The sequence below is a fragment of the Macaca fascicularis genome, chromosome 8 (genome assembly GCF_037993035.2).
Source record: "Macaca fascicularis isolate 582-1 chromosome 8, T2T-MFA8v1.1".
In the NCBI taxonomy this organism is placed as follows: domain Eukaryota; kingdom Metazoa; phylum Chordata; class Mammalia; order Primates; family Cercopithecidae; genus Macaca; species Macaca fascicularis.
The window spans coordinates 152,105,386-152,117,470 of NC_088382.1; the positions used below are offsets into that span (position 1 = coordinate 152,105,386).

General features: G+C 66.0%; 1 protein-coding gene and 1 long non-coding RNA gene across 2 annotated transcripts in view; one reads left to right on the forward strand and one right to left on the reverse strand.

The window, feature by feature from the left end:
- The first annotated feature begins 531 nt into the window (after window positions 1-531).
- The window catches only part of ADGRB1 (adhesion G protein-coupled receptor B1), a 97,616-nt gene continuing 86,062 nt past the window's right edge, over window positions 532-12,085 (forward strand). The window contains exon 1 of the mRNA XM_045398774.3: window positions 532-967. The gene's annotated coding sequence lies outside the window, so the exon portion shown is untranslated. The remainder of the gene's footprint in view (window positions 968-12,085) is intronic.
- LOC141407530 (uncharacterized) lies at window positions 2,182-3,743 on the reverse strand. Its single transcript, XR_012416968.1, has 2 exons — window positions 3,400-3,743; window positions 2,182-3,272 (listed from the first exon to the last, which is right to left on the reverse strand). It is a non-coding gene; the product is annotated as an uncharacterized lncRNA (long non-coding RNA).

A 12,085-nucleotide genomic window follows, 5' to 3' on the forward strand; every position in this document is an offset into this window, starting at 1 on the left:
CATTGCCTAGGCACAACCCCTCACTTCCTTCCCTCCATTCATCTGTGTGTCCGTCCTGCCGTCCACCATCCATCATCCAGCCAGCCAGTGGGGCCACTCCCCTGCTCCTGGAGAAGGCCGAAAGCAGGGACCCAACTCTTGGCTTCTCTGCTGCGCGGGGCAGGCACCGGGCTCTCCTAGGTGTGCGCGCGTGTGTGCATTTTATCCGCCCCCCCTTATCTCGCTCCCCTCCCCCCACGCCCCCGCCCCCCGCTTGCGCTCCCCCTCTAATGTGTGATCTGGAAGCTCTATAAAGCCTGATGTAATCCGTCATGCAGTCTCTGGCTCCCGATTCGGGATCCAGTTTCAGAGAGCGAGAGATTGGGGAGCGCCGGCAGCCGGGTGGGGGGAAGCAGCTCTCGCCTCTCTCCTCCTCCTTCTCCTCGTCCTCGGCCTCCTCCTCCTCCTCCCCGCGCCGCCCCGCCCCCGGCTCGGCTCGGCTCGCCCCCCCCCCTCAGGAAGGGGAAAAAAGGCGAGAAGAGCCGGGCAGGCGAGAGGAGCGGAGCGGCGGCGGCCGGAGAGGGAGCGGCGGGCGCAGGCGGCGGCGGCGGGCGCGGCGTTGGCGGCGGCCCCGGCGGAGCGAGCGCGGAGCCGGCGAGCCGGGAGCACAGGCGGCCGCGCCGCGTCCTGGCCCGGCCCGGGCCCGCGCGCCCAGCATCGTCCGCAGCGCGGGCATCCGGACCCTCCGGGCGCCCGGGGGGCTCCAGCAGGCGCGGGGGAAGGGGAGGGGGCCTGCGTGCGCCGGCGGGTGCGCTCCAGGGGGCGTCCCGGTGAGGCCCGGAGCGGGCCGGGGGCGGCGGCGGCTGGAAGAGCCCCCCCCACCTCCGGTCGGGCGCCCGGCTTGGCCGCCGGCGACGCTAGGCACTCGCGGGGATTTGCAACTCGCCGGATCGAGTCCTCGCCGGCGGGGCCGCTGCTGCTGGGGAAGGTAAGGAAGGCTCTGGCGGGGGCTGGGGGCGCGGCGGGTGGGGGCGCAGCGAGGGTGGGAGGGGGCCGGGGAAGGTGCGGGCGCCCAGACTTCCTAACTTCGCCGTTTGGGGCTTCGCAGCTCCGAGGTTTTGCGCTCAGAGCTCGGGAGTTTGGACCCCCACCCCCTACCCCCTTAGCCCCCTGCCTCCTCCAGCGGTGGCGATGGAATGTGGCAGGTCCCCGCGAGCCCGCATTGGGCAGGCTGAGGAGGGGGCGACCCTGGACGCAGGAGAGGCTCCTCGGCTCTGCTCGCCTCCTCCCGATCCACACACCACAGCCTGGCACCCCTCCTCATCACATGCACAGGGCAGGCCGGGGAGGGCGTTCCCGCTGTACCCCCAGCACACACACACGCTGGCGGGGGCCTAAGGGAGCCCCCACGGCCCCCAACAGCCACACACAGACGCAGCAGGCTCCGGAGAGCCCCTGAGCGTGTCCCCCTCCTGCTAATCACGTCCAGAGCCCCTACAGACATTGTAGGAGCCCGAGACGTCCTCCCCCCACGCACAGAGCCTGGGGCAGGCAGGAGAAAACCCCAGACTCCTTCTCGAAGCCCTCGCCCGTAGAAGCCCTCCCCTGTAGACCTGGCATTGGCGGTGGAGACTCCCTGGAGGTTCTCTCCCCCACTTTGGGCGGAGGGCTATTTTTGCGCCCCCCACCCCCACGCGAACGCCCTCGCTCTTCCCTCCTTGTCTACCTTTGCACTGGGTCGGACAGGCCGCGCAGATAAGCCACTCTCAACTTTGGGCCGGCCCTGTGCCCTCTCCGCTCCAAGCGCCGAGCACTCCCGGGTCCGCGTCCCCGGCGAGCGGAGGCCGCCGGCCCTCCGCCGTCGCCGCGCTAGCTAGGAGCCGCGCAGAGCTGCCTCGAGGAACGAGCACGGCCCCCGCCCCCTCCTGGGGAGGTTGGGGGCTCTGGACCCGGCCAGGAGTCCTCTCCCCAGGTTCCCGCGACCCCTTGGGCAAGGTAGAGAGCGCCTCCGGCCTCGGGAGGGGGCGGCGGAGCTGAGAATCACCGCGAAGCGATGTGACCGGGAGGGCTTGACGGAGGCTGCGGCTCCGAGCCCGGGTCCCTCCTCCTGGCCGCGGCGGCTCCTGCTTGGCCACTCCCCGGCAGCCTGAAGAGAACGCCTAACCTGGCACCCCAGCCCCAGGCCGCTGGGCACCTTACCCCTTTCCACTTTTATTTTGGGCTTCTAAGTTTCTTGGAGCGCAGGCGCCCAGGCTGGGACCCGAAGAGCCCTAAGCCAGCCCTCCTTTAGCATCCGTTCCCGCCGCGACCTCCCCATTCTTCCTCCGGGTCTGGGGCGCAGATTCCTGGGCTGCAACTCCGGAGTAGTTGAAAGGCAGGAAGGCGTGTGGGCGGGTAGGGGGCCTGCACTCCTGCCCCAGAGGAGCCGCTTGGCGTTTGTGTTGGGGAGGGGGCTGGAAGGTCAGTTCTCCCGCTCCACCCTGGGAACCCAAGCAGACCCTTAGTGCTCTCCCCCACAGACACAAACACACGCCCCCTCGGAGCGAGAGCCGCCGCGGGGGAACAGCAAAGGCCGCGCGGGCGGAGGCGGGGGAGAGGGGAGCTGGGTCCCTTTTCGTATCTGGGAGGGAGGTGGTATACGGTGTGGGGGGTCTGGGGAGGCGACTATCACGTCTCCTAGAACCCTCATGTCTTCCAGTCCTCTGCGACCCCGGCTGCCCAGGAGGCAACGAGGGAGGTCGAGCCGCTCCCTCCCGTGGGCGGCAGCGAAACTCTGCGCCCGCACGCCGGGGTGCCGCCGGGTCCGGCTTTGAGTACCCAGCAAGGTCAAGCAGGCGAAGGAGGGGGCGGGGGTTCCTGGGCGCGCCCCCGTCCGCGCACAGTCGGGGCCTTGGAAGGGGGTGTGGGCAGCCGGCCCAGCCAGTCCCGCGCGCCCGGTCCCCGGAGGCGGACGTTGCGCGCGTTCGGGGATCCCGGAGCGCCCGGCGCCCCACGCCCTCCCTCTCGGCTCGCTAGCTGCTCCTTGGCGCTGCTTTCAGACTTGTTGCGCCTCGATCTGGGGGGCAGAAGCCTGGCCCGGGAGCCCCGGCGGCTGAGGGCCGAGCCGCGAAGTCCAGGGATGCGCCAGAGAGGCGCGCGGCTCCGCGGGCGGGCGCCGCGCTAGGGGCTCGAGCCGGGAGTTTGCCGCCTCTGATCCCAGGGAAGGGCGCTTGTTCCTGCCGGGGTCCCGCGCGGGGGCGGAGAGGGGGCGATCCGTCGCCTCGGCCTCAGGCAGCACTCCTCCGGATCCTGGGCTAGGGAGGGGGCGCAGCCAAGTTACGGAGCCCTCCGAGGCCCTTCCCTTGCCCGCAGGCTCCGGCCCCTCTCGGACCTCGGTGACCGCGACCATGAAATGGGGGCGCGGGCTCTGCTCTCGGATACCTTCCAGCCCCCGACCCTCCGCGCTCGTCCCGAGATCCAACGTGCCAGGTCCGCAGCGTGCTGGGTCTGCGGCGTCCGGGCGGCCCGGGTCCCGAGACCATCTGCGCTTGCGGACACAGCCGCGGGGCCGAACATGAAGGGCCCCGGGCAGGGCCAAGCAAGCGCCCGGGGTCTGGGCAGCCTCCCGCGGCGCCCTCCGCCCCGGACCAGCCCGACCCCGCCTCCGGGAGTGGGTCGTGGGGCGCGGAGCCCGTCCTCCGGGGACGCCGCGGGCCTCCAGGCCCAGGCGGCCGGCGCGGGGCCGCAGTGGCGGAGGGCGGAGGGCCGGCGCGCTGCCGCTGACTGCCGGGAGAGGGCGCCCGCACTGCGCCCGCGCGGCCCTGCCCGCCCTTCCGTCTCCTCCGCGCCCGGCCCGCGGCTCTGGCCCCATCTTGGGAAGCCCCGGCCGCCCCCGCCCTCCCGCCAGCCCGCGCGCCATCCGCTCCCGCCGCCGGGTCCCGTGATGCGCCTCGCGTCTCGGCCAGAGCCCCCCTCTCCGGCCCGGCCCGGTCCCCGTGTGCGGTGCGCTGGCGTGAGCGCGCGTTTGCGTGCTTGTGTCCATGTGTGCCGCGCATGCATGTGCGTGCCCGTCCGGGAGGCTGGGGGCACGTGTGTGCAGGCATGCAGACTTGCACATGTGTGTGCGTGGCGGGGGCGGGTCTCACGCCAGTGTGGCCCCGGATGGCAGGATTTAGTCAAACCCCGTTTTACCGTCGTCTCTGGCTCTGGGCTGCCCCCGGGTCTGCTGTGTGTGCACGGGATGTACTCTGGGAGGAAAGCCCCAACACCCGACTCTCAGCAAAGACCCCGAACCGGCAGGGTGTTGTCAACCCCTCCCGGCCCGCAAGCCCACGCCCTCCCTTTGTCCTCTGGAAGCCTCCGGCCTCCCTGGCTGCAGCTGCGCCATCGGCAGAGCTGTGACTTCTGGGTAAACACGCACAGGCCCGGGATCCCCCTGTAGACAGCCCGCGTGCACACAGAGGAAGTGGCACTCACTAGACGCGTGGGTGCCCACGTGTACACCCTCGCACTGGGAGCAGGGTAGGGGGCAAGGGGGAGGGCGTGGTCCTGTGCAATCCCCCCAACCCAAGCGCTGAGGCTGCCGGAATATGCAGGAAAGAGCCCCTGACCAGCTCTGCCAAGGAGGCTCTGGGGAGTGCAAGAAAGCAGCCTACAGACGCCTAGAAGTGAAGCTCAGCCAGGAGGCATCCCACGGAGGGGCAGGTGGGTGGGTGATGAAGGGGTCAGAGGTCCAGGCAGAAGGAAGAGCCAGCTGTGCAAAGGCCCTGGGGCAGGGCATAGTGTGGGTGTGAGAAATAGACCAGAGCTGGAGAGGAAGGTGGGAGGCAGGACAGGGGGCTGCAGAGGGGTCAGGGCCAGACCTGAGCCGTGAAGGTCTTGGCCCATGTCCTGGGAGCTGCTGTCAGGAGCCACAGGAGGGTGTTGAACTGGGTAGGTGGCTTGGCCTGATGGGGATGGCGAAGAGATGGGGTGCCCCATGGGCCGCAGGTCATAGGACCCGTCAGGAGGCTGAGTGCACAGCCTGTTGAGTGCCGCTGCCACACCCATAGCTGCACTGCACAAAATGCACGCCACATTCATCACAGTGGGCCGCAGCCAGCCCCAGCACCACCAAGCAGACCCAACACCAACACACACCCCGGTGTGAGGCGCAGGCAAACACCCAGAGCAGGCACACGTGTCCCCACAAAGGCAAGAAACACGGAACGCCAGGGTGCCACCACCCAAAAACCTGCGCCCTGTTGTAGGCTCACGAGAATACGCGTCAGCACGAGCACACCGTGAGGTGCACACAGGGGTGCACACGGCACCCCCGCCCCGTGATGTGTGCCTGTCTACACACGCAGAGGGGAACGAGGGGAGGTTCAGACCTACAGACCACACGATCCGGAGGACACAGCCTGGATGTTGACGTCCAGGGATGGGGCAGGGAGGCCCCCGCAGGCAGGGACTGGGAGTGGGACCCAGGGGGTGCTGGCCCTGTGTTCTGCCCTGTGACCTTCATCAGGCCCCGGCGCCTCCTTTCCTCATCTGTGCTCCTCTCCTCGGGGTTACGGTGAGGATCTCCCTTCCCCCACAGACAAAGCACAGCCGCTGAGGAGGGACTCCGGACGTCTCCACTCCTGCCCCACCCTCCCTCTCTCTTCTTTTTTCATACTAACTCGTTTCTGTTAATTGAGGAAGCAACAAAAAATAGGATCAGTACCAAAGGACTAGTCTCCTTCCTCTGCAGAGCTCTGGTCCCCTCGCCTCCTGCCACCCCTGTTACAGGCTCTGTTGTCCGGGGCTACCCTGCCTGGATGGACCCGTGGGGACCTCTGCCCCTCCTCCCTCCTTCCCTGCATGGGTTTCACAAATGCAAACATGTACACACCCACCCTCTGTCCCTTGTCCTGCTCGACAGCCGTAGCACCCTCATTTTTTACACTAGCACCCTCACTGCCCCCATACCATCTCACCCCACCCCGTCACCCCCATGACCATTGCCCCCCAGGCCACCTCAGCCACACCCTGCTGCCAGCACCTCCTGCTTATGGCGTTCTGTTCTCTAGGGCATCCCTCTCTGGGGCTTGGTCAGGGGAAGGGCACAGCAGAAGTCCTCTCTGCAGCTTCACTGTTGGGCCCCCAGCTACTTGCTTTCCTGGGAGAGGAGCATGCGGCAGGCTGTTCCCCTGCACCCACCAAGCAACGGAGCTGTTCCGGCCAGCGCAGCTGAGGTCAGGAGGACCCGGGGATTACTGGGAGCTCAGAGACCGGGGTGGACCTTGAGATGAGACAGTCGCTATGTCCTGGTGCCTGTCCTCCACGCCTCACTCAGCTATGGACCAGTTTTGAGGGTGCTGACTCTTGACTGAGATGTGTGGTTGAGGGGTCCCTGAAATAAGAAACACAGAGGAGCGGCCAGGAGCTGAGAAGATGGCACTGGCTGGGCATTGGCCTGGGTGCGAGGTGGGGAAGGAGCCTTGCAAAGCCCACACCCCATCCCCGACCACCATGCATCCCAGCAGATCCTCCCGGGCCCTGGGGGCACACGGTCAGTGGCATCTCACTCCCGCCTGCTGGCAGGCCGACTTTGGGCCAGCACCTCTCTGAGGCTAAGTTGGCATCTCTGTGACAGGAGTGTGGGTGGCCCTACCTGCCTGTCCTGGAGAGTGCCAGAGAGTCCGGGACACCATCACCCTGTGAGGTGCCAGGGAGAGGTGGGGCTGTCCAGACAAGTCTTGGCGAGGCCCCAGTTCCAGCTCCTCTGGGGTAATGGCCACCCCAGAGGAATGCATTTAAATAGGATTTCAGAGCTCCAGGGGAAAGGAACGGGATTCAGGGAGGAGAAGGGCCCCTGCACTCTGCACCCGCTCCCTGTTCCCCAGTCCCAGAGAGCCCGTCCCTGTGCCGGGCCCGGATCTCACAGGCAGCTCCTCCAGAAAGACTTCCTCTCCACCACCTGCACCCAGATGCACACATAGAACCGCCCTGCCCCTCGCACACCTGCAAGACGCGTGCAGACCCACGTGCTGGCAACTCGCTGTGTGCACACACTTGCTCACACACCTGCACACATGCGTGTGCACAGCCCTTGAACAGTGCACACACACTTGTAACTCACAAAAGGAGCGTGCACTCACCCTGCACGTGCACACACTTCCTCACCCCCCCGAAGCACACACACATGTGCACACTCACGTGTGTAGCTCAGCTGGAACACGCATTCTGTTCCCCACACTCGCTCACACACACACCACTCACACCTGCACAGCTTTCACTTGGACTCAGCGCCCCATGCACACACGCACGCACACACACGGGCAGCGCACACAGCCACATGTGCATCCTCCACCCCGCCTTGCGCCAAGGCTGCTCACCTGCTGGACACACCTGCTCTCTCCCTCGGTCTCGCTCCTCCCAGGTGCTGGACCCTGGCTGCAGCTGTTCCTCCCCATTGCCACGTAACTGCCTGCCCGCCGCGGTGGGGTGGAGGCCTGGGTTGGGGCCTGCTCCCGGGGTACAGCCTCCTCTCAGGGGTCCTCAAGCCAGGAGACCAGCCACTGTGGAGTCCAGGCTGAGTGCAGCCTCCTCCTCGGGCCCCCATACTGCTGCTAGCGGCTCACCGCCTGGCCGGGCAGCCCTGCCCTAAAGGGCAGCTCCTAGGCAAGGTAGCCTCCTCACTCTGGCCTCGGACCGGCCCCGGAGTGTGCCTGGGACCTCAGTGCAGCAGGGTGGGGACGGAGGCCCAGGAGCTTCAGCACAGGGAGCATCTTTAGGGCCCGCAGGTGGCTGGGGGTGATGAGCCCTAGACTAGGGGAGGTGCAGCGAGGCCCGGAGCCTGAGGGCCATTGGAAAGCTGGTGTCTGACGCTGGGCCAAGGTGGTCTGGGACAGTTGGGTGGGATGAGGGATAACACAGCTCCTATCTTCCCCTGGAGTCACTGGGGGCCGGTTGGTCCCTCTGGGCCTGTATCCATGTCTGGGGAACTGCAGGCTGCGATCACCTTGCCCTCTGTGGGTGGGGGGTCGGATGAAGGTCTGTGTGCCAGGGCAGAGCATGGGGCCAGCCAGAGCAGAGCTTGGCACAGCACAGGGCCCCTTCTGCCTCAGCTCCAGCAGTGGTCTCTGTAGGAAGGGCCTTTCTCTCCCCGCCAGCGGCTCTGGCCAGATTCTTTGGGCACACCTGTGCCCAGGCAGCTGGGTGGGGCTGGGCCTGGCAGGCCCTGTGAACATGGTGGACTCCCACGCCCTTGGGGGCCCACCCTCAGGGGGTCCGACCCTGCTGGCAGCCCTGCCCACCCCGGCCTGCCTCTGCTGTGGGTGGCACGTGACCTGGGCTCCCTATGGGCAGGCCTAGCTACCCTGCAGGTTGGCCAGTGGGGGTGTAGTTGGCACAAGCTGGGGTAGGGCAGGTGGCTTCTGGGGGTCACCCTGTGGCGGGGAGGCTATCTCGGCACCCCCTCCTTGGCTTGTCTAGTCCCTGACTCTCTGGCCCACTTCTCATGGCTCTGAACCCCTGAGACACACAAATAAGTTGTCCTGGGCCCGTGTCAGGGCCCCTGCCAGGACCTCACAGGCGGGGGACGGTGCTGCCTCTGCTTCCGGTGACCAGGCCGCTTGAATGGGAGCCGTAGGCACCCTGAACGAGGAAGGCCAGCCGTCTGCCTCCCAGCCCCCTGGGCAGTCGGTGCCGAGGGTGCCCACCCCACCCCTCCCCCCGTGCAGCCTTTTCTCAGGACACACAGGCGGGCACTGTTCAGACGGCCGGCAGGACAACAGAGTGCCTTTTGTGGCTGGCGTCTGGGGATGCCATTGGTGGCCTGGGGTGGGCGGGGAGGGGACGCAGGAGGCCTGGGCCCAGGGTCGGGTCTGTCCGGTGTGGACTGGACCCAGAGTGGGCTCGGGATGCTGAGCCTCATGGAGGAGCCCCAGTGCCCGAGAGAAGGGCCTTGGACAGCATCCACCGCCCCGGGTGGGATGGTGGAGAAACCGAGGTGCAGGGTGTGATTGGAACCCAGGCCTGGTGGCAGGGTGGGATGTGTGTCTGCAGTTTGCACAGGCACAGGATGGCAGCGGGAGGCGGCTGCGGTGCCTCTCGTCTGAGGGTGTCTGTGATGGGGGTCACTGCCTTGCCCACCTCATGCAGAAGCCGTGATATTGAAGGAGGGGTTCGTGTATAATCTCAGGCCCGTTGCTGGCCTGCGGTCAGTGCGTAGTGAACGCTGGTGCCCTCTTCCCCTCACCATGGTTCCCAATGCTGCTCCCTGGCCCAGCGTGGCTGGCTCCTGCTGTCCCACCTCTCTGGGTCCCCTGTCTGCCAGCCCAGGCCCTCTCCCTGTCACCTCTGCCCAGAGACCAGCAGCACTCCCCGCCCTGCCCTTAGGCCACCTCGCAGAAGCTGGCCAGCCTCCTCTGCAGCAGAAGAGATGGGGGCTAAACAGCAGAAAGAACTTCCTGACAACAAGGGCAGTTTGACCCTGGAGAAGGTGACGAGAAAGGCAGGAACCTGTGAGGGCTTTGCTGGTAATTGGTCACTGTCCTTGGGAAGCTGAGGGGCAGTGGGTAGCGGGAACTGCTGTTACCCAGGCCGAGATATGGAAACCAATGACCAGAGAAGTGGCCTGTGGTTTGGGGACAAAGACAATTGCTCACTTCTCTGCAAGACAGTTGATGACGGTTTTGCTACTAAATTGTAACACTTAGAGACAGAAGTGGCCAGCCCCCACACTGGTCCCCCAGCAATGAGGGCAGCCCATGAGCCTCTCCCACCCTGTCACCTGTGGCCTGGATGCCCGGAGCCTTCTGTCTTCATAGTGGAGGCCTGGCGTGGGGTGGGCTCAGGGGTCAGCCAGGCCTCAACCTTCAGGGTCCCTGACTGCTGCGTAGAGCAGGCCTTTGGAGGATGAGGCTGGAAAGGCCTGCTGGGGAAATCAAGGCACCTGCTGGAGAAGCACAGAGCTTGGATTTTGAGGGGCCAGGGCCAACCACCGGGGCCCCGGGGCATCCTCCCAACCGAGGGGACCTGGGAGCTTGTGTGGCCGAGGGGAGGAGGATGAGCCAGCCCAGGGGAGCCGAGGCCGGAGGTGCGGCTGTGCAGATACCACAGCAGCTGCCCCAGGGTGGAGCCATTGTTGGCCTCAGACCTGGACCCCTTTCTCCAAGGCTGTGACTGTGGTTCTCGCTAAACATACCCTGTGGGGCACGCCCTCCTCTCCCAGCCCCATCTCTGGCCCCGCATCCCAGCAAGTACAGCACTAAGCCCAGGCTGTCCCACTGCCACGTGGCCTTGTATAAATGTGCCACATGTGTGTGTTCACGCTCACATATGCACACTCACAGGCACACATGTGCACACACATATGCACTTGGGCACACACAGGCACATATGTGTGCACACATGCACATGCACTTGTGCACATACACGTTGACACACACACATCTGCTTCTCCCCGTCCACATCTCAGCAGGGGCCACCAGCCCCTCCTCCACTTGCACACTGGAAGTCTCCTGTGACCCTGTCCGAATTAACCTTCCTCCTGGCCTGGACACTACACAGGCCCACTCCTGCCCCCAGCAGGCAGAGGGACCCACTCATCCTCAGGGCCCCACTCAGGTGCTGACCCCTCTGGGATGCCACCCTGGGTGCCAGGAAGGATCAGTAGCCTCCCCTGCATGCCCCACCCCGTCTCAGCTAGACTGTCAGCCGACACTGCAGCCATGTGAGCTGGGCTGCAGAGCCTGGCTCGGGCCTGGCATGGGAGGACGGGAGCCTGAGGAGGTGGTCCCTGGTTACCCCGGCCTTGGCCAGCTCTCTGCCCGCCTGGGCCTGTCTTGGAGTGGTCCCATTGGAAGGTTGTGGGCAGGTGGGGTGCAGGAGACCTCGGCTGGCTCAGGGATGGGTGAGTCTGCTGGGGGCAGGGCAGAGGGGGAGTGTGGCAGGTTGGGGGGGGGCCGTGCCCACTGGCAGGCTCAGGGGCTATCAGCCAAGACAATGGCCTGAGCTCCTGCCCAGTGTTGCCCAGTGGCCCAACCAGAAAAGGCAGGGTCGGGCCGGTTCTGTGGGTCTCAAATTCATGTCAGCTGGGCCGGCCTTCTGGCCAATAGGGCTTCTCCCAAGGCCTGCGCGGGGAGCAGCTCAGTCAGAGATGTTTTAGGGGACGCTGGGGAGCCAGGAAGTAACCTGAGCCCTCCTTCCCCACACCCCCCCTCGACTTGCTGATGGCCCTTGTGGTCCCTCCTGTGGAACCCCAGGGCTTCAAGGTTTAAGAATCCCAGGGATGGGCACTTCTGGGTCATCTCCTGACCCCGAGACAGTCCGCTGAGGTCCCAGGTCCCTGCCGGGGCACTGGGCGTTGCCCTGCCAGACCCTTAGCCCCTCCTCCCTGCAGGTACCTCCTGCCTCCTCCCTCTCCAGGCCAGAAGTGGGCCATGCACAGTTTCCATGCCTGGCTGGTGCTGGGGCCTCCTCCTTCCACCTCCTGAGCACTCTCCTTCCCCATGGCCACTCCTGGCCCTCACACCCCTCCCTCGGGTCATCACCTCCAGGGTGACCCCAGCACTGCCAGGGTGGGCCTTCTAAGGGGCAGTTCTGATAGGGGCACCGGCTGCTTCTCATCCCCTCTGCCACCTCTTGCCTACAGGGTGAGACTCACATCCGCAAGAGGGCTCAAGGAGTGGAGTGAGCTGGTGACAATGAGGGGTGACCAGTGATGCCAAGGCCCTAGGGTATGCCAGGAGGCCTCCACTCGGCTCAGCTCTCAAGGGCCCGGGGAAAGTGGCAGGGGTAGGCCCTGGTCCACCAGCTCTGGGGCCATGCTGGGCCATGCTGTGCAGAGAGCATGGGTGGTGACCCACAGGCCCAAGCTGAATTCCAGGCTCAGGTGCCCAATACCGGCTGTGAGCCTCCACGAAGGCACGGCCCCTCTGTGCCCATCTGCAAACTGGATCTGTAACAGGCTGCCTCAGCGACAGAGTGCCTGGCACACACCCTGAATCCCTGTGAACCTGGGATGGATTCTTCTGTGTTTTCTCACCTAGCTGGAGCCTGTCCTGGGACACCCCTCCCTGGCCTGCACAGTCCACATGGCGTTGCGGACACCAGCCGCATCGTGGCCAGCTGGGCTTATAAGGCTATGCCCCCCTTC